This window comes from Alligator mississippiensis, chromosome 13 (assembly GCF_030867095.1).
Source record: "Alligator mississippiensis isolate rAllMis1 chromosome 13, rAllMis1, whole genome shotgun sequence".
NCBI classification, from domain to species: Eukaryota; Metazoa; Chordata; order Crocodylia; family Alligatoridae; genus Alligator; species Alligator mississippiensis.
Window position 1 is genome coordinate 37015353 of NC_081836.1, and position 22871 is coordinate 37038223.

Genomic DNA, 22871 nt, shown 5'->3' on the forward strand with positions numbered 1-22871 from the left:
ACTGCAGCAGGATAATACCTGCATTTACAAGTACTACTCTGCTGCAGAATTTATTAGTTTCCTGTGGCCTAATAGGGCTGCATGTGTAGATGCTGAGATGTTTACTTCAGAGCTAAGTAATCTACTCTGCAGTAAAAGTCTTGTGTAGATGTGCCCACACACAATTTTTTGGAATTTTTGGTAGTTTCACACTTCATCTCTTCATGCATTTACAGTGTGCAAGGGCTATTAAAGCTGATGCACAATGCCAGAGCACTTGTGACCTATTCATTTTTAAAATGCCCTTCTTCTTTAGTAAACATTTTAGCAAATCACAGTATGCTCGCTGGCAAGATTAAAAAATGTTGGCTGTGGATATTGGCTATATATAGTCTTTATGTGCTGGTCTGCTGATCTGCCTTATCACACTGAAGATTTATCCTAATACACTTTATTCAGAAGGAAAAATAAACTCTGTGAGCTGGCATCTTTTCTTTCTTAGTTTGATGGTGTAGGTAAAAAAATATATATTTTGAGCCTTAGCAAAAGTAGGGAACTTGGAAGCTCCCTCATCTTATTATGTGTCTAGTAAAAATAAAAATAACATAAAACATTTGAATTGAAATCTAGAAGTATTTTCTCTCTCATTTTTGTTGGTATTTATTCTCTTTCTCTTTGTTTAAGCTTGTATTATGTAACACTGTTCTTATACTCCATGCCACAAATGGTTGGTGGACTCTGCCTTGCTTGCCAAAAGGTCTCTGAATAACGTATAGAAGGAACACAAAATGACCTCGTTTCTGAGGAGTCAGAGGGGATTAGTGAGGTAACCATTGCTATGATGGAAAACAGGGAAGAAGAAAGTTAAAAGAACAGAACAGATGATTAAAAATATGAAGGAAAAGAGAGGTTGGAAGAGTGAAGAGGAATCCGTTTCCAGTCTTCCTTCCTTCCGCTTTGGGCACCTCAGACTGGGCTCAGTTGGAGCTGTGTGGGGCAATTCCGAATGTAAGGGCTTCCTAGCTCTTTTCTTTTCTGACTCCCCTCTGTCTAACGGTCTCTTGCTTCTGTTTATCTCCCTTTCTGATTCTTTTCTCGCATTCTTCCAGTGTTTTTTTTACTTCTTTTTCTCTGCTTTCTGTCCCCCCCCACTTCACTTCTGATTTCTTTGTCTGCAACTTGCTACTTCATTGCTTTTTTATTTATTGTTTATTTTTCTTTCTTTCTCTCTTTTTTGCTTGTTTGTTGTGGGGAGTTATCTTTTCCAATATCTTGCCTTTCAAGGAGTGCTCTTAATTCCTCTACACCTTTTCCTTTTTTTCAGTTTTTTTCCTAAGCCTCATAACCCCTCCCCCACAACTCTTTTCAGTCCACCCCTTTCCCCTTCCCATTTAGTTTTTTATGGCCAGATTCCCAGACACTTATCTCTGTAGTTAATATACACGTCTTTTGTTCTCTTAGCTTTTGGCTTTCAAAATTAACCCTATCCTAGCAGGAATGGCTGCTCCTGCACCCAGCAGCTGGCATGAGGATGCCTCTCAAGACCTGCCCCTTACCCATGGCTTAAGGGTGCACACCCCTCCCTATGTTGGGGTTGAGGTCTGTGTAGGTGCACTAGCTGGTATCCTGGGACAGCATAACATATGCTACACAGGTCGTGTTATCATGGTCCCAGTGATTTACTTGAGCGCTTCCACCTTGGTCAACAGGGTGTGTGCAGAGGGCCTGGACATCGTGGGCCTACAGTATCTTGTCACACCCCTAGACACCCAGGCTGTGAGAGTGGTGATTTCCAACGTGCTCCCACATGTGCCCGATCAGGAGCTGGCCAAGGAACTCAAGCCCTATGGGGTTCCTACGAGTCCCTTTCACCTACTGATGATCAGAAGCAAGGACCCAAAGCTGAAGCAGGTCCTCTCTTTTCTAAGGCAGGTTTTCATGCTCCTCAGGGAGGGCCCGCAGTCTCTGCCTCACTCCTTAAGCCTCACATTCAATGGGTGGAGGTTTATGATTTATTTTTCCTTGGGGGAGACCACGTCTCCAGTGTGGTAGCTCTTCCCACCTAGAAGCCCAGGGCCCACAGGAGAAAGTGGCCGGAACATTGGCAACTACAGCGGTACCAATGGATGGCACATCCTCTGGGACACAGGCCCTGCCCAGTGAGGCCGGAAGCTCTTCCTGACCTCCTTTCACCCCTGTTCTATCTGAGGGGGCTGGGGTCTCTGGTGTGAGAGCACCATCCAGTGGAGGGGCTAAGACTACTCCCCAGCCCTCTCCCCCGCCTATTCCACCTACGGTGCCCACCCCCCCGGTGCAGAGGCCCCACCAGGTGGAGAGTGGAGGGTACCTCCATTTGTACCCTGGCTGCCCCAGCTGAGGTGGCTGGTGACTGTGACACCAAAGCAGTGTAGGACAATGGGGCTTGGGACTCCTTCTGGCCACTGGACACCTTCCACCGCAGCCTTCTCTGAGATGGCTGGCCCTGGGGAGGTGAGCCAGAAGCAGTTCAACCCATCCCCTATGAAGAATGGGCCACCTGTCACTAAGAAGAAAAACAAAGAGAGGAAGGTGAAGGGGGCCTTTTGGGACAACCCATCCCCACTGGGACCCTCCTCGGCTGGTGCAAGGGGGGCCCTGCTGGAGAGACTGACTCTGCTCCAGCTGTCATGACAGCGACCCTATTGACTGTGGATGGGGATGGCTTGGAGGTGGGGCAGGCGAAGTCAGAGACCACCAATCCCTCACCTGTCTCCCAGCTTCTGGAGTTGGGGGGCAGTAAAAATTATGCACAATGCCTCTCTTCTGGAGGCCTGACCCAGGGAGCAGTAGAGGAGTCTGCTGACCTCTTGGTCATGGCTCAGCCTACCGAATTGGATGAGGAAGCTAGTGAGATGGATATCCAGCTTTCTGACTGTTGCAAGCAAACTCGAGAGCAGGATGACCTCTCTCCCCACAAGAAGGCAAGGATCTCTCTTTCAGAGCCAGTCCTTGATCTGGACGATGAGAGGAGGCTGATGTGTCTAGACATTGAGGATGTAGACACTGCGTTTGTGGGTGAGCTCCCACCTGGGGTGCAGCCTCACCATGCTTCTGTCAGAAATGTCCAGTCCATGTTGGCAGACCCCACCCCCCAGGTCAGCCCCAGCTATGGGGGTCTCTTGGCCTGTTTGGAACAGACCAAAGGACAGAAGAATGTAGTGGGGCACATCACATAATGGTGCACAGATCCTAAACTCTATCAACGCTGCCAGAGCTGCAGCCAAATTTATGCAACAGGATCTAGGTACTGGCAGATGGCTTACTGTCTGAAGGAGCTCGCATAGTGGGTGAGAGACGAGTGGGTCCTGGGGGGGCAGTCCCTGGAGTAGAATAGGGCATGATAGGCCTTCCCTGACCTGCCTCTGCTGTCTTCCTCTGCTCTTGGGTGATCACTCTTCCACTTATACTTTACCTTGCTCTTCCTTTCCCATACCCACACTCATGGCAGCCACAATCATTGGCACTTTTAACATCAACGGCTGTCAAGATCCAGTGAAATGGGAGGCCATCCTGGAGCTCCTGTGCCAGAAGCAGCTGGCTGTTTCCTTCCTCCGGGAGACAGATTCTGATGGGCTCAACCTGGTGGCTTGGCACACTGCCTGGTGAGGCCACTTGTTCCTGAGCCATGGCACCAACCTTAGCATTGGGGTTGCGACTCTGCTATTGTCACAACTGCTGCATGATATGACGATGGCACAGGAGATCATCCCCGGCTACCTGCTGACTGTCCGCATCACCCTAGCAGAACACCACCTGCTACTTGTCAGTGTCTACACACCCACTGATGGCCACCTTCCTGCATGATGCTAGTAAGGATGATGACCTGCTCTTCATAGGCGGGAACTTAAATTGCACCATTGACATCTCGCTTGACCACATGGGGTCTGAGCCTCACCTGCCCTCAACCCACAAGCTGCAGTCTGCCCTGGAGACTGCAGGCTTCATTGTCATCTGGCAAGTCATGCATCCTGATACGTGCCAGTACACCTGGGCCAGGATGAGTGCCAGTGGTCTCACCATGGCTCGCCCATCTGCCACTCCTGTGCAGTGGCCACATCATTCCCTTGGGCTTGTCAAATCATAGCCTAGACTGCTGTGAACTGAGCCTGCCAGGGAGAACCTGCCTGCGGGCACCCTATGGGTGGTTCAATGTCAGCCACAAATGAACTGCATCACCATATCCAAGAACTGGAGGAAGATGTGGCAGAGCTTGAGGCCACCCTGCTGGCTGCCAGTAGTGATGCGGTGCTGTGCAAGAGCCTCCAGTTCCATAGGAAATGCCTGCATGACTTGGTGGAGAGCGTGGCCTGTGGAGTGAGGATCCATGCCTGCTGCCAAGAGCTGGCAGAAACAGACTCCCCAACCTGCTTCTTCTTCAACCTGAAGCAATGGTGGGCAGTGAGCAAAGTCTTAGATCACCTCAAGATCCCCAAGGGCTGGGTAATCACAGACTTGGGCAAAGTATGTGAGAACACTGTCACCTTCTATTGTGACCTGTTTGGGGCTGAGCTGTCCTGCCCCGAGGCCACGTGGGAGCTCCACGAGGGCCCGCCACGTCTCTGTGTCCTGGAGGCCAGTGAGCTTGAGCAGGAATTGTCTCTGGAGGAGCTGGCAGCCGCCGCAGCTGGCCTCACCTCCAGCAAAGCCCCAGTTCTTGACAGGTTACCTGCCAAGTTTTACAAGACCTTCTGGCCTCTCCATGGCTCCTGCCTCCTGTGCATTTTCCAGGAGAGCCTTGCCAACAAGGTCCTGCCAATCAGCTGCCACTGAGTGGTGCTTACACTGCTGCTCAAGAAGGGAGACCCTGGCTGCATTAAGAACTTGCAGCTGGTCTCCCTGCTGTGCATGGACTACAAGATTCTGGCCAAAGTGCTGGTAACCCGCCTCTGCGCTGTCATGGTGTCTGTCACTGGGCCTGAGCAGAGCTACTGCATGCCAGGCAGGACCATCTAAGAGAACCTGTTCCAGCTGCGTGACCTACTCACAGCCAGCAAACTTTTCAGCCTAGACATCAGCCTCATTTCTCTGGATCAGGAGAAGGCCTTCAACCAGGTGGGCCATGCCTACCTCTTCCAGACCAAGGAGGCCTTTGGCTTCAGGCCCCTCTTCACCATGGCCCTCCAGGTCTTGTATCAAGACATCTCCAACCTGCTCAAGGTGAACAGCATGCTCTGTACCCCATTCCCCATGTGCAGAGGCATCTATCAGGGCTGCCCCCCCCGTCAGGCATGCTCTATGCACTGGCCATGGAGCCACTCCTGCATGCGCTGCAGTGCCGCCTGAGTGGTGTGGCCGTGCCATCGGCCACGGGCCCATCCATTGGCCCTCCGCTCTGGCTGTTGGCATATGCGGACAATGTGACCATCTTCCTCAATAGCCAGGAAGATGTGTGGGTCCTGATGGATTGCTAGCAAGCCCACGAGTGTGCCTCTTCAGCCCGTATCAACTGGGCCAAGAGGGATACCCTGCTGCTTGGTGCATGGACCAGTGCAACCCCACCAGATTTGCCAGGGGGCCTCACCTGACACTGCAAGGGCCTCAAGATCCAGTGTGTGTTCCTGGGGCTACTGACCTTCATGGTGCATAACTGGGACAGCCTTAAGGAAGGGGTGGAAGCCCACCTGCAATTGTGGCACTGGCACCTACCCAGCCTCTCCTACCATGGACATGTCCTCATTGCCAGCAACCTGGTGGCATGGACCCCGTGGCACTGGTGCACCATACTCAACCTGCCACAGGACCTACTCGAGAGACTCCAGCATCTCCTGGTAGATTTTTTCTGGGATGGGCGCAACTGGCTTCTATGAGCCATCCTTTACCTATCTGTTGCTGAGCGGGTCCAGAGCCTGGTCGACCTGGCGAGCAAGGTTGTCGCCTTTCACCTGCAAGCCCTTCAGTCACTCCTCTATGGCAAGGAGCACCTACACTGGCAACAACTGGTGGGCCGGTTCCTGCAGAGGCTGGGGGCCCTCAGCTCTGACCAGGAGCTCTTCCTTTTCAGATTTCCTACTGCCTATTCATTGTTTGCTAATCCCTGCTTTCCTGGAACAGTATAATTAATTAATATTAACTACCATAATGCCTGTACAATACTGTACAAACTCAAGACAGTCCTCCAACCCAAAAGCTTCACAATGGTTACCTCACTAAAAGATTTCAACATGGAGTGTGTTCTGCTGAGACAGCACCAGTCTCTACCTCTTGATCTACAGTAAGAACTCTTAGCTAATAGCAAGAATAGGGGCATAATGCATACTTTGCCAGGGGTTTAGAGCAACATATCCTAGTAACAACTGAGTAGTAAGTGAGCACCTTTGATTTGAAGATATGTTACATGATTCTTTGAGTCAGTGGTTGAAGAACTACAAAAAGGATACAGCATTATGCAAAAAAAGACCTAATGAAATATTTTAAGTGCATCTTTCAGCTGAAGAGGCTATTTCTGGAGGTTTCTGTTGCCACCAATAAGGTCCAAGATTTGTGTATTAGACATTTCTAAATTAGTGTTGCTAGAATAAAGCACTCATATCCCTGTAAAGCAGGTGATTAAAGCTATTTTTGTAACTGATACCTATATATGTGTGTGTGACATAAAGATACCTAATTAAACACAAGAAAAATTGTATCCAAAGGAATCATTTTCACTTATTTTAAGGATGTTTATTAAGGAAATTGGAAGGTTAATATAAAATAAAATCTCCTTGTGTTATTTAAAACTTGATTATAACAGATTTTAAATAACAGGTGCCGTCATAACAGTTCACAGTACTCATCTGTTTTGTCATACGTTAAGTTTCACTTTGAAGGCGAAAGCTACAAGCTTCTCTGGCACATTAATTACACTAACAAAGGAAGCATGAAACAAGAAAACAATGACACCATCATTTTTTTTTTCATGCAAAAGGAACCAGCTGATAATAGAACAGTTCAAAAATTTCCTTCAAGGGCAGGCATTATGAAGACATAATTTTATGAAGATGTAATTTTAGTAAATATCCACTATTTCCTCAGAACACTGAGGAAGCAACATGCATGCGCTTTCTTATCAGTCTAGCAAAACAATAAAGAGATCCTGTCATATACTGTTTTTAAGGAAAATGTTTATGAATGCAATATTAATGTTATAAACATACACACAAGGTCTGGCCATTCAGACTTGCCCACTATAGATTTGGTTCAAATGTTTTTATTTGATAGACTTGCAAATTTTGAAGGCACAATTTATAGTGTGTCTGACATTATGTACAAGTATACCTGAGAGTTTTTACTTTGTCTCCAGCAGTAGCCATTTCATTTGAGGAAGCCATTGTAGGAACACTTTTGTAGGACTGTTTTACTGTGTTACTTGATATTGTGGGCTAAGATCAAGTGTAAGAGCTACCAAGCAACACTGTTTTTGAGAAGTGTTCCTGAATCACTGTTGCTTACTTTCAAAAAATGTAAAGAACTTAAACTCAAGAGAAAAGCTTCCTCCATAGGACTGTTTAGTAAGCATCCACTGTATCAATAGAATGTGATGTGGATACTAATGCAAATGCACACTTTTACAAATCTTCATACTGGGAGTGAATACTATATGTATTTCTTTTTACTAAAGTGTTTGAATGATGATGCTGTGATGGGTTATGAGGTGAAAGTAAGTGAAGACCTGCAAATCATCCAATATACTCAGCACATAAATGGTCTATTATTGTGTATGGGATGAAGAGTGAGACACTTTTCAAAATATATTGTCCAGTGGCCTAGGTCTAGTTCTTTTCTTCTACCTATCTTGTGCTTTTGCAATAGCACTGGTTTCAAGAGGTCTGCTCCTAACTTAAAAAGTAAATGAGAGGAGGGTCAGATTCTACAATGTTGAAGTAAGTATTCATACAAGAGAGACACTGAACTGTGTAAAGGTTGCGTGGGAGTCACAAATGCATCTGTGGATGGACACTCAAAGGCATCTATTGTGTGTGCTGGAGACAAGGGAAAACTGAATACATATCCTCTAAACACAAATTTGTGTTCCTCGACTATCAAGTTTAAACACTTATTAACTTCTTAGCAACATATTTTTAAAGCAACTTAAGTACCTAAATCCTACTGATTTCAATAATCCTTAGTTTTTCCTGCCGATCCATGAACATAGCCTGATGTTTATGCATCTGTTCAAGATACTCAGTTGTTCATCAAATGTTTTGTTTAATAATATTTCAGCTTAGAATTATCTTGTTAACTGTTCATTGCTGCGATCTCCTAAATGATCAGCATGCATGGTTTGTCGTCATGGTTCATGACGACTGATATCAGAATTTGATGGTATTGTTACTCAGGAATTGATTTTCGAAATAGTTTTTACTAAGGAGAAGTTACAATAAAAAAGCTCTAAATTACAAGGTTTAGAGCACAGGATATATATCTCTTATCAATTACTTTGAAAATCATTTAAGAAGACACATTTTCTTCCCATATGTCGTGTGTGGATCCTTCCTTTGGGTATAAATAATATTCCCCTTTCAGAAATAATGGTCCTAGATGTGAATGCAAAGACCGTGAAATAGAATAGATATGACTGCATTTGAAAGATTTCGTAAGTGGGTCCTGTATCAGTAAATTATAATAGCACAAAATATATATAGTCATGGCCATGATGAGAGAGGATGTATATTATAAAATGAGATCTATGTGAAAAGGTTCCACTCGCCTCTTGCCTGGTTGTGAGTTACTCATATCACAGCTATGCAAGATATTTGATGGATGCTCCCCAAAAGGGGCAATTGTGGTGGATGGGCCCTGGGAAGAGTAGAGCTCTGATCTGCCTATCTGCTGCTGCTTGGCTGTATGAAGGTGGAGCCATCAGGTAGCGTAATAAATGATCTCTTCCTGAAAAGAAACCCTAGGGAGAATTGAGCCTCTCTGAGGTACATTATGTTTCTGTACTCCCTATGGGGCGGTGCACTTTAATCACTCTTTAATATGGACAGCATGCAGACAGCATCATCTTCTGCTGTTGGTTTTAAATTCCTTGAAGCCTGTGGGTTCAGTAAAACCATGGGGGCCTTTGTAATTTGTTTACTATCTAATGACTCGATCCTGTTTTCATGCTGAGCAGTATCCTATTCTGCAAGTAGTCCCACTGATTTCCTTCAGGATTCTTGCAGCATAATGGTGGCAGAATTAAGCTTTAAATTATTTTGCCCCATTGCAAACTCCCTAGAACTGTTGTAAAATATTGAAGCTGTTCCTGTTTTGTTTGTAATGTGTTTTGTTTTTTCTTCCTGCTATCCTGGATATTTATATTCAGATTCAGATTCTTTGCTTGCTCAAATAACCTTAATGAATGGTGTTTATGAACATATGTTCCAAATGACTTGAAATATATAATGTGATGACTTAAAAGAATGATCTGGTCTTTGGAAGTGAGCATAATTACATTCAGAGGCAGTTTTCATTTTTGTTTTTAACTGGGAGAGGATGAATTGGTTCAGAATAAATAAGTGTCTCTCTCTCTCTCTCTCACATGCAGACACATGTGTGTACACACACACACGCACTCCAAAGCCTCAGTTCAAAACCTAAGTTCTGCCAGAAATAAGATGGAAAGATTTGAAACATCACAAGAAAATTTGCTCTCCTCATATTTTTCCTTTGATATATTGGCAATTTCAAGAAATGGGACTGGTCCCTGCAATACTTTTGAGGTCCTTGTCATGCATTACATTTAAAATGTGTTAACTGCACTTCAAATGTTAGCACATCCTAGTGTTCAAGAAATAAAGTGTGTATTAGGTGCCATCATAGCATAGCAAAATGAGTACTTTTCCAGCAAGGAGTATCTCTAGATGATATTACCCAACAAGTTAAGCTAAAGTCTGTCTGTTCTCCAGAGGTAATACAATCAGGAGACTCGTGCGGTGTGGGAGCAGGGACCCAAAAACATTAACCTAAAAATGATGCACCCCATCTCAAGTTAGTTCACCTCAGACTACACCCCTCTGGACCCACCAGCAACCCCTCTTCCCTGATCCTGTCAGCCATCTCCCCCAACTATGTTACCTCTGGCCACCTATGTAACTGCCTGCATGCAGCAGAATCCAACTCAGGTTTAGGTGGCTCAAATCAAGCTGCCTACCCTGAGATGGTTCATTTAAACACTTTGTTCACATCCTTATAGCCTGGTTGAAGTAAAAGGAATCACTCCATTGACTTCCATGGCCTTTGTACCAGGTGTAGAGAGCACCATTTAAAAAAAAATGTTTCCCTCTTTCTCCCTCCTTTTATTATTTTAAGCGTTTCCTTTGGCAAAGGTTAAATGTCTGGGAGGAGCAAAAATCTGAGCTCTTACTTAAATCTCCCTCATGGTTTTATTTGGCAGGGTGACCCCAATTAAATGTGCTGATAGCAGGAAGTCTGTGAACCTCTCTCATATTACTGCTCATAGCACAGCAGTTATAAATTTGATTATTTAATTACACAAGAAGGTCTTGGTAATGCAAATGTTAATGAGGAATATCAAACCAATTTGAAACAGTGACCATTAGTGTTAAATAGAAATCCCTCAAAAATTAAACAAAATGCAATCATAGGGAATATTATAATCAAAATTAGCTAATCACAGAAAACCAGGTCATTATCAAAGCCAAAGTGACTTCCATTTAGAATTCATTGCATGGCAGATATAGCATACCATATACATAAGTAAACAGAATTAGCTCTCAGTTAATTTTTTATTTTTTTAATTTCACTGGCCAATGTCAGAGGTATGAGACAAAGATGTATTCCATTAAACAATTTTAAGACCCCAGTCTGTCAGGGAATTTATAGACATGCTTCAGGAGGTGGGGGAGAGGGTGCTTTAATTAGTGAGTTGAGCTAATTAAAAGTGGCCAAATGTCACGTGTATCAGTGTCCCCATGCCAAAAAAATGGCTGTGGGTCACTTTGAATTTAAGCTTATTGAATGGGCTTTAGTGTAAAGTGCCCTTCCACCATTTTTTCAGAGGAAGGACGCTGATAAATGTGATGCTGGAGCACGTTGATATCTGTGCTCCAGCAGGCTCAATTAACTGAGTCTGCTTTGATGAGCTGGATTTATAGCACATCAGACCAGCCACTACACATCTATAGGATCCCTGAGATTGCCCTTCATGGCTGGTCATGCAGAATTATGCTGGAGTTAATGGGACTGTAGGTAGGTATGGGGTCTACTCAAGGCAGAGACTCTGGAGAACAATGAATATTTCCCATACCTCAGAAGCCCTCTCTCGCTGATGGCCGACATTGATAAAGAAGTCCAGCACTGAATCAAATGTGGAAGTGTAGCCTTCAGATGCCAGAAGAAACAGGTGTTTGAAGATCATGACATCAGATCTGAAAGCAAGCTCATGGTTTATCAAACAGGTGTGATCCTCACCCCCCTACTGTCTGGAGCTGCGACATGGACAATGTATGGAAGACACCTCAAGTTATTAGAGAAGTACCATCAGTGCTGCCTGTGGAAAATCTTTCAAATCCTATGGGATCTCACAAGCAAACACCATTGGCATTGAGGTGATGATCATCCAACATCAACTTTGCTGGGCCGGCGATGTCATCCAGATGTTTGACATCAGACTCCCAAAGCAAGTCTTGTTCTCCCAGCTCAGTCAAGGTGTATGCTCAAGAGGAAGGCAGAGAAAGTGCATCCAGGACATCCTCAAGGCCGGCTTAGAAAAATGCAACATCAGCATGAACTCATGGGAAACTATCACCCAGGACCACCGCAAATGTAGGAAGAGTCTGTTGCAATGATCTCAATACTTTGAAACCTTACAATGACAACAGGAGACAGAAAAGCAGGAGCAGCAGAAATAGTGTGTCACTGACTGAATCAAGAATCCAGAGCCACCCACCCCACAGGGAAATATGTGCCCAAGTTGCAGCAGAGTCTGCTGATCCCAGATTGGCCTCATTAGTCATCTTTGAACCCACAGGTAAGACAGTCATGGAAGACAATCTTCCTCAACTGTGAGGGATTGCCAAAGAAGACTTTCACAAATATACTAATTTATTCTCTTTCCCCCCTAACCCCCAACTTTCCCCACTCATTTTTGCTATTATTAATCAAACTGTAGAAATCCTGAGGGTTTTTTTTTCCTTTCAATTCTTACTTATACTGAAAAAAAACAAGTTTTCTAAGTAATTTTAGGCTGAGATTTACAATATGACATTAAGAAATGTAGAGGCTCAGTTCCCACTAACAGTTAATAGAAATTACACATCCAAGTCCTGCTAGCTTTTGTAATCTTAGAAAGTATTGTAGAGCCAGTCTCACTCTTCATTTTGTCAATTATGACTGACTGGTAGTCAGTCAATTAAGATATATTGAAGTCACTTTTATTGATATGGCAATCCTATGGTTCCTAGTCTCTGTAAAGATGAAATATTCAGGAGAATAGTTAAGAAATAATTGAAAGTAGCTAATACTAACACTTATGGTAACAGTGAAGCTGGAAATAATATAACAAGTCAGATTAATATAATCTAATAATCAACATTGTTCACTATAAATTACAGTCACTCTAAATGGAAGATGTTGTGATTCAGCAGGAACAAAGAATATGTTTTATTTACAGGGATAGAGTTCACACTGACTCCTTCTAATAGTCTGATCTTTCACAGACCTAATCTTTTATTCTTCACATAGGTAAAAGTCCAAGCAGACTCAACATATATTTTTTGGCCTTGGGTTGTGAAATCAGTCCTCTGGTGGATAATTTTGATAGTTTTTCACTTCATATATTTTTTTTCCTTAGGCCCTGATGCTTTAAAAAAAGCTTCTTAACTCTCACACAATTAATTGTAGGCCAGACAATCCAATTAGTGGGTCATTCAGAGGGAGTAAGGCCAGAGAGGGGCATGATCAGGGCCTTAGGCTTCACTTCAGGAAAACATGCAATTCAAGAAAGTGCTTGAATATCTGTTTAAAAAATTGTGCATGAGCATTAATCCCAATGAAGTCAATGACATGTGGATGAATTCTGGCATGTGCTTAAAATTTTTCATTAATCAGGCTTGATATAGCAGCACTTTCAGCTGTATTTAGCTATTTACCCCACTCAAATGTTTAACTGAATGCATCAAATCATTAAAGAGGATCCTCCTCCATGATCAAGTTTTACAAGATCTTTACCATACTATTATTAAAGTTAACTTTGTCTTTGATATTGGTGTCACCAATGCCTTAGTCACGTCTAGAGCCTCAATCCTATATTTGAATTTTTTCAGGTGAATTGTTACACACAGCTGCACTAGTTTCAAGCAAAAACAGATGAGTTAATAAGGACATAAATATAAATGCTACTACGAGTGTTATATGTATTATAACATGGATGGAATGAATTAAATAATTGCTCACACTGAAAATTACCCGGAATTGAGTAAACCAAATAATACATGTTATCTTAACTATACGGAAGCATTGATTAAGATGAAAAAGTAAACAGACTATATCATTCTGTTCCAGTCATTCAAAAATGAACCAGAAGAAAAATCCGTATCTGAAATCAGAATAACTGCATATGAATTCATAGCAGATACTCAGGTAATTAATCATGTGTCTGTAAAATATTCCAGTCTCTGTACTCTTAAGAATTTACTGGCGACGTATTAAGTATTTATGTGGGGTTTTTTTAAATAATTTATCCTTTCCTTCCATTCCACCAAATGAATCTATAGCCCTGGATAATGATACCATCCCTAGTGAAAGCAAATTCACAATTGTACCTCCAACAAGGAGTCTGTGAAAACGTGGATTTTCTGCAGAACTTTATAAATTCTTTAAATGTGTATATCCCAGCAATTGTGGAATCAGGGGCCTCATCCACCACCTCCTCATACAGGTCTATATAATCAACCTGAGAAGAGTTGCTTCTGATTTCTAAGAATGTAAAACAAAGGAGAGATTTCCCAACAATATTTAGCTGTGCCTCAGAAACATGAATTCTAATGCATTTATTTAAATTCACAACATATTCCATCACTGTCTTTCATTCTGTGATATATAATAAAGGTCATCATCCTCTTCTTCTAAAGTGCTGGTAAATATCTATCTGAGGATTCGTTTTATATATTTTTTCTATGTAAAAGGACTACAGTTGCTGTTTTTTTTTATGAACATCACTTTGGAACCCTCTGTGACAAAAAGAATACAGACAGAACTTCTAATTTGATTATATCAAACTTTTAAGCAGCCCTTATAGATCTTTGCTTTCTATATGGGCTCCCTTCAGTAGTTTATTATATTGTTCAGTGGTGATGTTGACCTCTGTTTTCCTTGTTCATTTCTTTTCCTCTCTTTAGACTTTACAGTGGTCTCCTTACATTTTTCTCGGTTGATATAGTCATTTGCCTCTGTTCCTTTTCGTTGCCTGATTTGTTTCATTTTCTTCCCATTTGGCTCCAATCTCCCTTTGCTGCATTACGCACTAATAGTCAAAGCTATGAAGTTATTCAGTGCCACTATTAGTTTTCCCTGCATTTTGGTTTTGTCTATTTTCCTTCTAGTCTGAGTATTATTTCTTGCTTTCCTTTCTGAGGGGGAAAAAGAAATCCTTGAGCTGAGATAGCAGAATCATTGCTTTTGTGGGGTATTGATTTCTCTGCCTCATTTGGTAGCTCATTAGTTTTACTCACATGCGTCTTTTATAAAGCACAATTTGAGAAGGGATATCTGTGGCAGCTGGGGATGACATAATGGGGGCATAGCAGTGGACAGTTAGATGAAGATAGCAGCAACAGTAAATGATGCATTAGCAGCAACAGTAAATGATGCATTACCAGCAGCTGCACATTAGGAGACATGATTTAGTCACAGAGAGGGGGCTGCAAGGTCAAAGTCCAATTTAACATAACCTATCACATCTTGCTCCACAGTAGGTTCTCCAGTAAAGCACTGTTGAATTTGTAAGAGTGAGCCAAGAAGCTGACATGGGACAAAGGCTGAATAAGCAATGTCAAGCTTGAAACCATGAACCTCAAAAAATGAGGGCCAAATTTTGTTTTTATTTTGATGTAGATTGCATAAATACATAGAGGGGACTCTGTTGAATAAATTTTCATACAGTCAGAGATGTCAAATAGATCTGTAAATAATACTATTTAGAAATATATCTTGCTTTTTCATCTGCAGTATCCAATGCAAACATGAACCTTTTTTTTTTTTCCTGTGGAACTTTTGGTTACATAGCAGATATTACTTTGGCGAATGGGGAAGTTTTGCCTTTGCTTCATGTTCCTTTTAAATTATATTTGTAATTAATGAGACCCGAGTCTGAGGGGACCAACCTTACAAAATCCTAACCTGATTTATTTTGACCCTTAATGGCAATCCTTTCTATCTTTTACTCCCTTTGCTGGATACTTGTTCAGGGAAGGTGAACAGTCTGGTCTTTGTTCCCATTTTCCTTAGAGTTTATTGGATCCACACAATGGAAGTGTACCCCGAGACCAGTGATTCCCAAAGGGTGTGGTGCAGCACACTAGTGTCCCTTGAGAGCAGCTGAAGTATTGTGAAAAATGATAGTTTATCAGTATCATATCCAGCATACAGAGCTACATAATCTGCCCTACAGGGCTCCCCACAGGTTCGGAAATATGGTGCTGAGGGATTGGGTCCTGCACATGCCAGCATCATGTGGTGGGATCAGGCCCACAGATCTGATCTGGCCTATGAACTGACCATCTAGCCTACAGGGCCAAAAGGTTGGACACCACTTCTGCCCATTTTAATTTAGAAAAAAGGTATGCCCCAAATATCAGAAATTTGAGAAACAGTCCTAGATCATCATCTGCTTACCCTCCATGATATTAACTTTTCACTTAAAGGAATTGGCAATGAAAGGAAACAGTGAAAAGTGGCAAATGTTGATCATTTTGAAGCATTTTGATTGACCTTTTTTCAGTTTTCCAAAACCTGTTTTTCCCCAAACCAGAACTTGTAAATTTTATACTTAATTGGAAAAAAAGTTGAAGGTCCAAGACAAGTGAATAAGTTGATGGAAAAGTAACAATCCCTTAAAATTCAAATCCACACTTCTGGAGGTTGAAAGAAATGATTGCTGAAGGGAATTACACAATGACAAAAAGATAGGTGCCCTATGGGAGTCTGCCTTTCCAAGTGATGAAACATTTTAGCCATTAGGTCACAGCTAATAACTACTGATGAGAGGTCAACTGTGGGACTGAATTTTTGCAATTAATTGAGTCTGCTTCAGCGCGTTGGATTTACAGCATGTCGGAGCAGCTTTGTTGCACGTCTATATTAGCCCAGCATGCACAAGGAACGTAACAAACCAAAATGGATATGCCTAGTAATGCTCAGCACCTGAGCAATTTGTTTGTTCTGGAGTAGTGTTGGTGAGGATTGAATTTTAGAACTCAGGTGTCTACATTCTGTATTAGTCCTACGCAGGAGTCAATGAGAATAATTTAATCTAGCTGATTGGGCACTATTTTGCTCTCTCAAATTTAAAATTCCCATTGACTCCAGCAGAGCTGGATTAGGCCCATTGTGAATTTATTTCCACATGTTCTACTGTAATTGCTAACATATTGTGTTAATTAACGTATTATATTAAGAAGAATCAGTAAAGGTAGTTAAAAAGCCTGTTTAATCTCTACATTCTGTGTAATGTTGCACTTCCTGGAAGTTCCCACCTCACCTTTTTCTTAGGTATATTCAAGTGCATCTCTCCCCTGCTTTTCATCAATCCATTCCTGATTCTAGGCTGAAGACTGTGCAGGACTTATTGTCATATTACCAGCTGCTTTTGTTTTACCTGCCTTTTAGTATGCCAGTATTTTTTGGCCTGTAATTCCTTTATGAACAGGATGGCCGAGCCACTAGTGAGCTATTTTGACAGTAAAAATAATGAACTTGATAAATTCCAGAAAAATGTCTGTAAGCTATTTATAAGAAAAAATATTCAACAAACAAACAACATCTCTGCAAGTACCTGAATGCTATACAAAGGTAGGGACAATAGCTGTTCTTTGAAAGGCTGATTTGTTTGAGGTTAAATTATGTACATCAAAAAGGGGAAAAAAATTAGAAATGTTACTGGAAAAATGAAGGGGGCATACAGAAATACTGTTGGGCAATGCTGATTAGCTACTTTACACAGCAAAATTGGCCCCAATATTTCTACTTTAGCTGCTGTGCCAATCAAGCTTGTATTTAGATTGATGACACAGCAGGAATATATATATATATATATATATATATATATATATATATCCCCGATAACTTGGGCATATACTCCCTTTCTCTAATTGAAGGGGATTGTTAACTGGCAGGTGTGCTGTGGGGGAACTGCAGACTGCTCAGTTTCCCTCCATCCCTATAGAACCAGGCCAGGACAGTCAGGGGACTTAACTATATACAAATGTATTTACATTAACTTATCACAAGGGAAAGGAACATTGCTATAAACATATGTACAATATATATTTATAAGGTATCAAAACCAATAACATAAACAATACCCTCTGGGTAAATGACATAAAACCTTATACCAGTGCTCCAGATACAGTTAAGTCACAGGTAAGTATCTGATCTGAAACAGATAAACCGCAAAGATGAACTCGAGGGGAAACCCGAATGCCCTTGGGCTTTTCCCAAGCCCTACAAAGAAGCTGGTAACTTCCCTCCCAGTGGAACCTCCCATTTCAGGAGCCCTTAACTAACATGGGGGGACTCCCTTCCCCTGTGGGAGTCCTCTTTTCCCTGCAACTCATGGCTCCCAGGCCTGGAGGGTGGCCCTTGCCCTCTACGCCAAGCTGCTCTCTCACCTGCAGTGGGCTTCGGGGGAGTCGCTGTCCCCTGGAACAGGGCTCCGCTATGCAGGGCTTTTGGAGCCTCTGGCTTGGCCCCGTCGGCTGGCCCATTAGCCTGATCACTATCTGGCTCTCTGGCCTCAACCTTTTGCTATGGGTTGGAGGCATGGGCTGCCTCATGCAGCACCAGGCTCAGTCCACTCCTGGACCCTCCATGCAGCACCTCCTGAACCGAGCTCCCAGCCTTGTTCCAGGAGTTGGGGACCTGAGCCACCCAAGTGCTCCAAAGGTCCAACTCCATGCACTGGCCTGCGCACTGTGTCTCGGGCTGCACGCCACAGGTTGCAGACCCAAGCCACCTCACGCAGCTCCCAGGGTCTGGATGCCATGTGCTGTGCTGAACACTGAGAGCCTAGCTGCTGGAACCATCTGCAATTCCTCACTGATGGAAGTCTTCAGGGGTGCTTCTGGGCTACTGCTTCGCCCTATTTTGCAGCTCTCCTCAGCAATTCTAAGGCCCGCTCTTCTCTCTTCTGTCCCAGATGTGTTCCCCTCATGCTGGGCACACAGCTCCTTTTATATGCTCCAGGGCTTCTCCCCTGAAGTCTTCCAGACCTGAGTGTTGCAGTCTTCAATCAGGTCTGGAGTGGGGAGGGAACTTCTCTCCCTCTCCCCTCAGGAAAGGGGTGTGACTAACTCCTCTTGCTGCCTCCTGATTGGTGGATGAGCTCCACCAATCAAAACAGCAAGATTTCAAGCCTGGGACTGTACCCAAGCTCCAAAAGGCAAGCGTGCTACACATATATAAATGTGTTTGTATCTGAATAAATACATAAATAGATAATAAAGTAATAGTCATATAGACCATAACCTGAGGCTTTTCCTGGGAAAATGATAACAAATTAGGGTTCATGGTTTAAGATAAACTTATTCTATCTGGTTAACCTTACCTTCCACCTCTGAAGTCAGTCACTACCGCTGCTTAATTATAATCTTGTTTGAAGCTAAATAGACTTCTTAATGCAATGTTGTTTTGCAGCTATGTTGTTCTGAATGAAAAATATACTGTATTTACTCAAATACAAGATGAGTCCTACCACCCCCCATCAGCATGGAGGAAAAGGCCTGTTATGTGTGATTAGTATGGGCCCAACTTCCACAAGGTGGAGCTGGGCTAGGTGGCTCTGCACTTCATCTGCATATAATTTTTTGGAGGAAACCGGGACTCATGACAATTCCAGTCATTAGTGGGAGCCTAATTAACACATGGATGCTTTGTGGGGGGTTACCTGGAATATACACATATATGAGCAGTGCTGAGCTGTGGTATCACTGTGGCTTGAAACACTGCTGTGTCTGCTGGGGCCTAGCCCAATGAACTATACAGTGAATCATAAGCCTTTTGGCATTGAACTAATGTCATTTATGGTTTGTACTATACTTAAGTAGGTACAAAAGTGCCATTTATAAGTGTGTTTGTGGGGTACCTGCACTAAAACTTGCAGCAGTTTCAAAAAAGGTAAAATGCATCAATTCTGGATGACCTAAGTCTATGGGTACCTGTAGTAATTGGTCTGTATGCAAATTTTGCGTCCTACTTCCATGTACTCAGGAAGGACAGGGCCTGAAAGTAGATGGGGGGAGGAGTTGGAAGGGATAGTGGGTAAGGGGCCTACCTGACCCCTCAGATTTATTTCCCCCTGTAGCAATGGGAGGAGGACAAATTCAAGGTAAACTCCCAATAATTAGTTTCGAGACCTAGAAACTTACAACTTTTCCATATATATAATCTAATTATAGGGGGGGGTCATCTTATATTTGAATAAATATGGTATTAGATGTAGTATCAGTAATGTGATAGTACAGCTACTATCAGTAATAGTTAATCTACTATCAGTATACCATTGGAAGCTTATTTGTGGAACAAAGTTATAAAAAGAATGGTAACTGAGATGACTGTTTCCATTTGCTGTTTTTTGGTAAAAGAGAGATTAGTGTTACCATAAAGGGTATGAGAATTTTGACCAAGTTCAGAATTTGTAATGCAGTAAATTGACAATTTGAGATTAGAAAGCATACTAAAAGGATGGGAACAAATAATATCAGCTGAAAATGCATCCTTGAGGTATCTTTTAATTTAGTCGTTGTTTGACAGTAGTAGCTACCATGTTGCTGAGGATCAGTAGTGTAACTAGGATGGGATGAGTAGGGCACTGGCCCAAGCTGCTGACTTAGAGGCAATGCCAATATAGCACCCTCCTCTTCCAGGAGCCTTTGCAATGGCAGGCACAGTTGCATACATAGCAGTGTACCTGAGGGAAAGGGGTCAGAATGATGCCCCCATCCCACCCCTTGCCTTCCTTGAATGCTTTGCCATGGGAGGCACAGAACTGGATGGGGGAATGAATGGGACATCAAGAAGAGAGACAGGAAGCCCACACTGCATGTCTCTCAGTGGCAACAGCCTGAGCCTATGCTCCTACAGCAGCTGCACTAGCAGCTGCCATGCAAGTGAAAACAGCCCCAGCAGGTAAGACTCCCCTTCTCCCTGTCTTCCCCCAATCTCCTCCAGTGGTCAGCATAAACCACTTCGCCCCTGCCCCTCCCCACCCTCTGCCCCGGGTGCTGAAAGAGCTTGCTATGTCTCTGCTGAAGATAGTGAATGGATGGATAAATGCACTTGAGCTGCTACCAGTGTATATCTTCTCTGTGAAGGAATTACTTCTTTTTCTGGTAATTACAGTCTCTATGTAGGTGTGTATTTCTCTGTTTTTTGACATGTCTCTGAAAGAATGAATGAGGCATACATAACAGCTGTAGAAAGCACCTCTAGAAAAGGAAATAAAAAGATAACTGCAACAAGGGAAAAGCTATGTTGCTCATAGTAGAAGTTTCACTCTAGTCTATTATGTACCAACAAGTTCTTGAGCTCCTTCAGTGTTTCTTTGGTAGGGAAAAATAGAGAAGTTTCTGTCTTTTCCTATTTCCCTGTGATTCGTGAGATCTGTGACAGCCAAGTGCTGCTTCTTCACAGAGTCATGAGGAAGCCGATCAATCTAAAATGCCTGATTTTTTGTTACCCAGTACCTCTGGATTCATATTCTTATGCTACTGTACCACATTACTAGCCCTAATATTCCTCTTGCTAAAGTATCTGACATCTAAAAGAAAAACATACAAGAGTTTTAAATGGATATGAATTTTATTTTAGAAATACATTAGTGATTAAAAGCTCGGCTCTGATCTCCGGTATAAAACAGATATTCATATGGACTATTACTTAAGTTATATAGAATTACACTACAGATATACTGCAACTGCACTACTTTATTAACTGAGGCTTAAGCCCCTTTATTGAACTTAAAAGTATTATTCTCTTAAAATAAATACCTGACTGTTTTTAGAAATGAGATAGTTTAATATTTCAACTGAAAAACAATTTCAGTTTTTATTCTCGGAATTTAATTATATTTTTATTATCCAATGTATAATATAATTTAATTTTTAAATTATTTGACACTTAAAAAGAATATAGGCATTTGATCATAATAATACATTATAACTGGTTGATTTAGGCTTTCCAAACAGTAGGCACGATACTCAGGAAAATACACTGCTACTTTAATTTTGTTTTTCAGGAAAAGCATGGATGGGAAAGATGGAAGCAATTTAGGGAGAGAGAGAGAAAGGCAAAAGAGCCACAGTCTCTAGGGCTATTAATCTAGTACTTTTTGTAAGAATAAAATATAATAAAGACCTTGTTCTAGAAGAAGAAAAAGAGTTCAGTAAATTCTCAGGAAAACCCCTTTATTGTTGTGTGACTGATTGTGCTAATTTTATATCATCAGATTCTCCAGTCACAGGCTAGATGACAACATATGTGGATACACTTGTCCCATGAGCACAAAGTAATAGTCCAACAAAATGATGATTGTGGGTTTGTGTATGTGGTAGAGGCAGAATACTGCATAGATCTTAATTAAGGCTGTGCAAAGCTTTGGTCCCTGATTCGATTCAACAGAGATTTGGCCTGATTCGGTGGCCAAATCTCTGAATCCGAATCAAATCAGGAGACCCTTTAATCTCTCCAAATCAAACTGGAACCCTCCAAATTGATTTGGAGAGATTCAGGAAGATTCAACAATTCCGACATAGACTCAGCTTTAAATGTTTTTTCTACATACCTCAAGGTCCAGGCAGCTCATGTATGCTGAGATGCTGGGGCAGATGGAGTGTCCTGCAGGAGTGTGGCAGGGCTCCCCATTGAACTTTGTAGCAGACCCAGAAGTGGACCAGAAGCACGTCCGGTCCACTTCTGGGTTCACTGCTGAGCATGCGGGGGGGCCACCCGCACTCCTGTGGGATGCTTCATCTGCCCCAGCATCGCAGCCTTCACAAGCTGTGCCTGGTACCTCGAGGTAGTAGAAAAAACATTTAAAGCTGTCTCTATGGCTGAATCGCTGATTCATGGAATCAGCATTGAATCTTTTGATTTGGATTTGGCTGAATCTAATCAGGGACAGTGATCCAAATCAATTAATTGAGTCACTATCCCCTATCTGAGCTGAATCCAAATCTGAATTAAATATGGCCCATTTCGCACACCCATAATCTTAATATCTATACTACTGTTACATATATTTTGAAACCTAGCAGCATAGACTGAAATATAATTTTACATGCTCTGTGAACACTCCAATGGCTTTGGAAAAGATAATCCATATTTTTAAAAAATATAAACAGCAATAAAGTATTAAATTACAATTTATCATTTTACAACTTTGAGGGCCATATGTATAAGAGATGTCTCATTATAATTATAGGTTGGATCCAAAGCCTGTTGAAATGAATGAGGATCCTAGTGGACTTTGGATGAGATCATTTAGCAGTGTTTACTTAAAAACCCAGGTGCAAGATAACTATCAGGTTACCACCTCCTGAATAAAATTAATGGCTGGAAACTGCTGGATTAACCACTCCTGTCTCCTTCACCACTGGTCCATCACTGCAGGGCTTGTGAAAGTTGGTACAGGAAAGGGTTTTCCTTCCTGTGGTAGA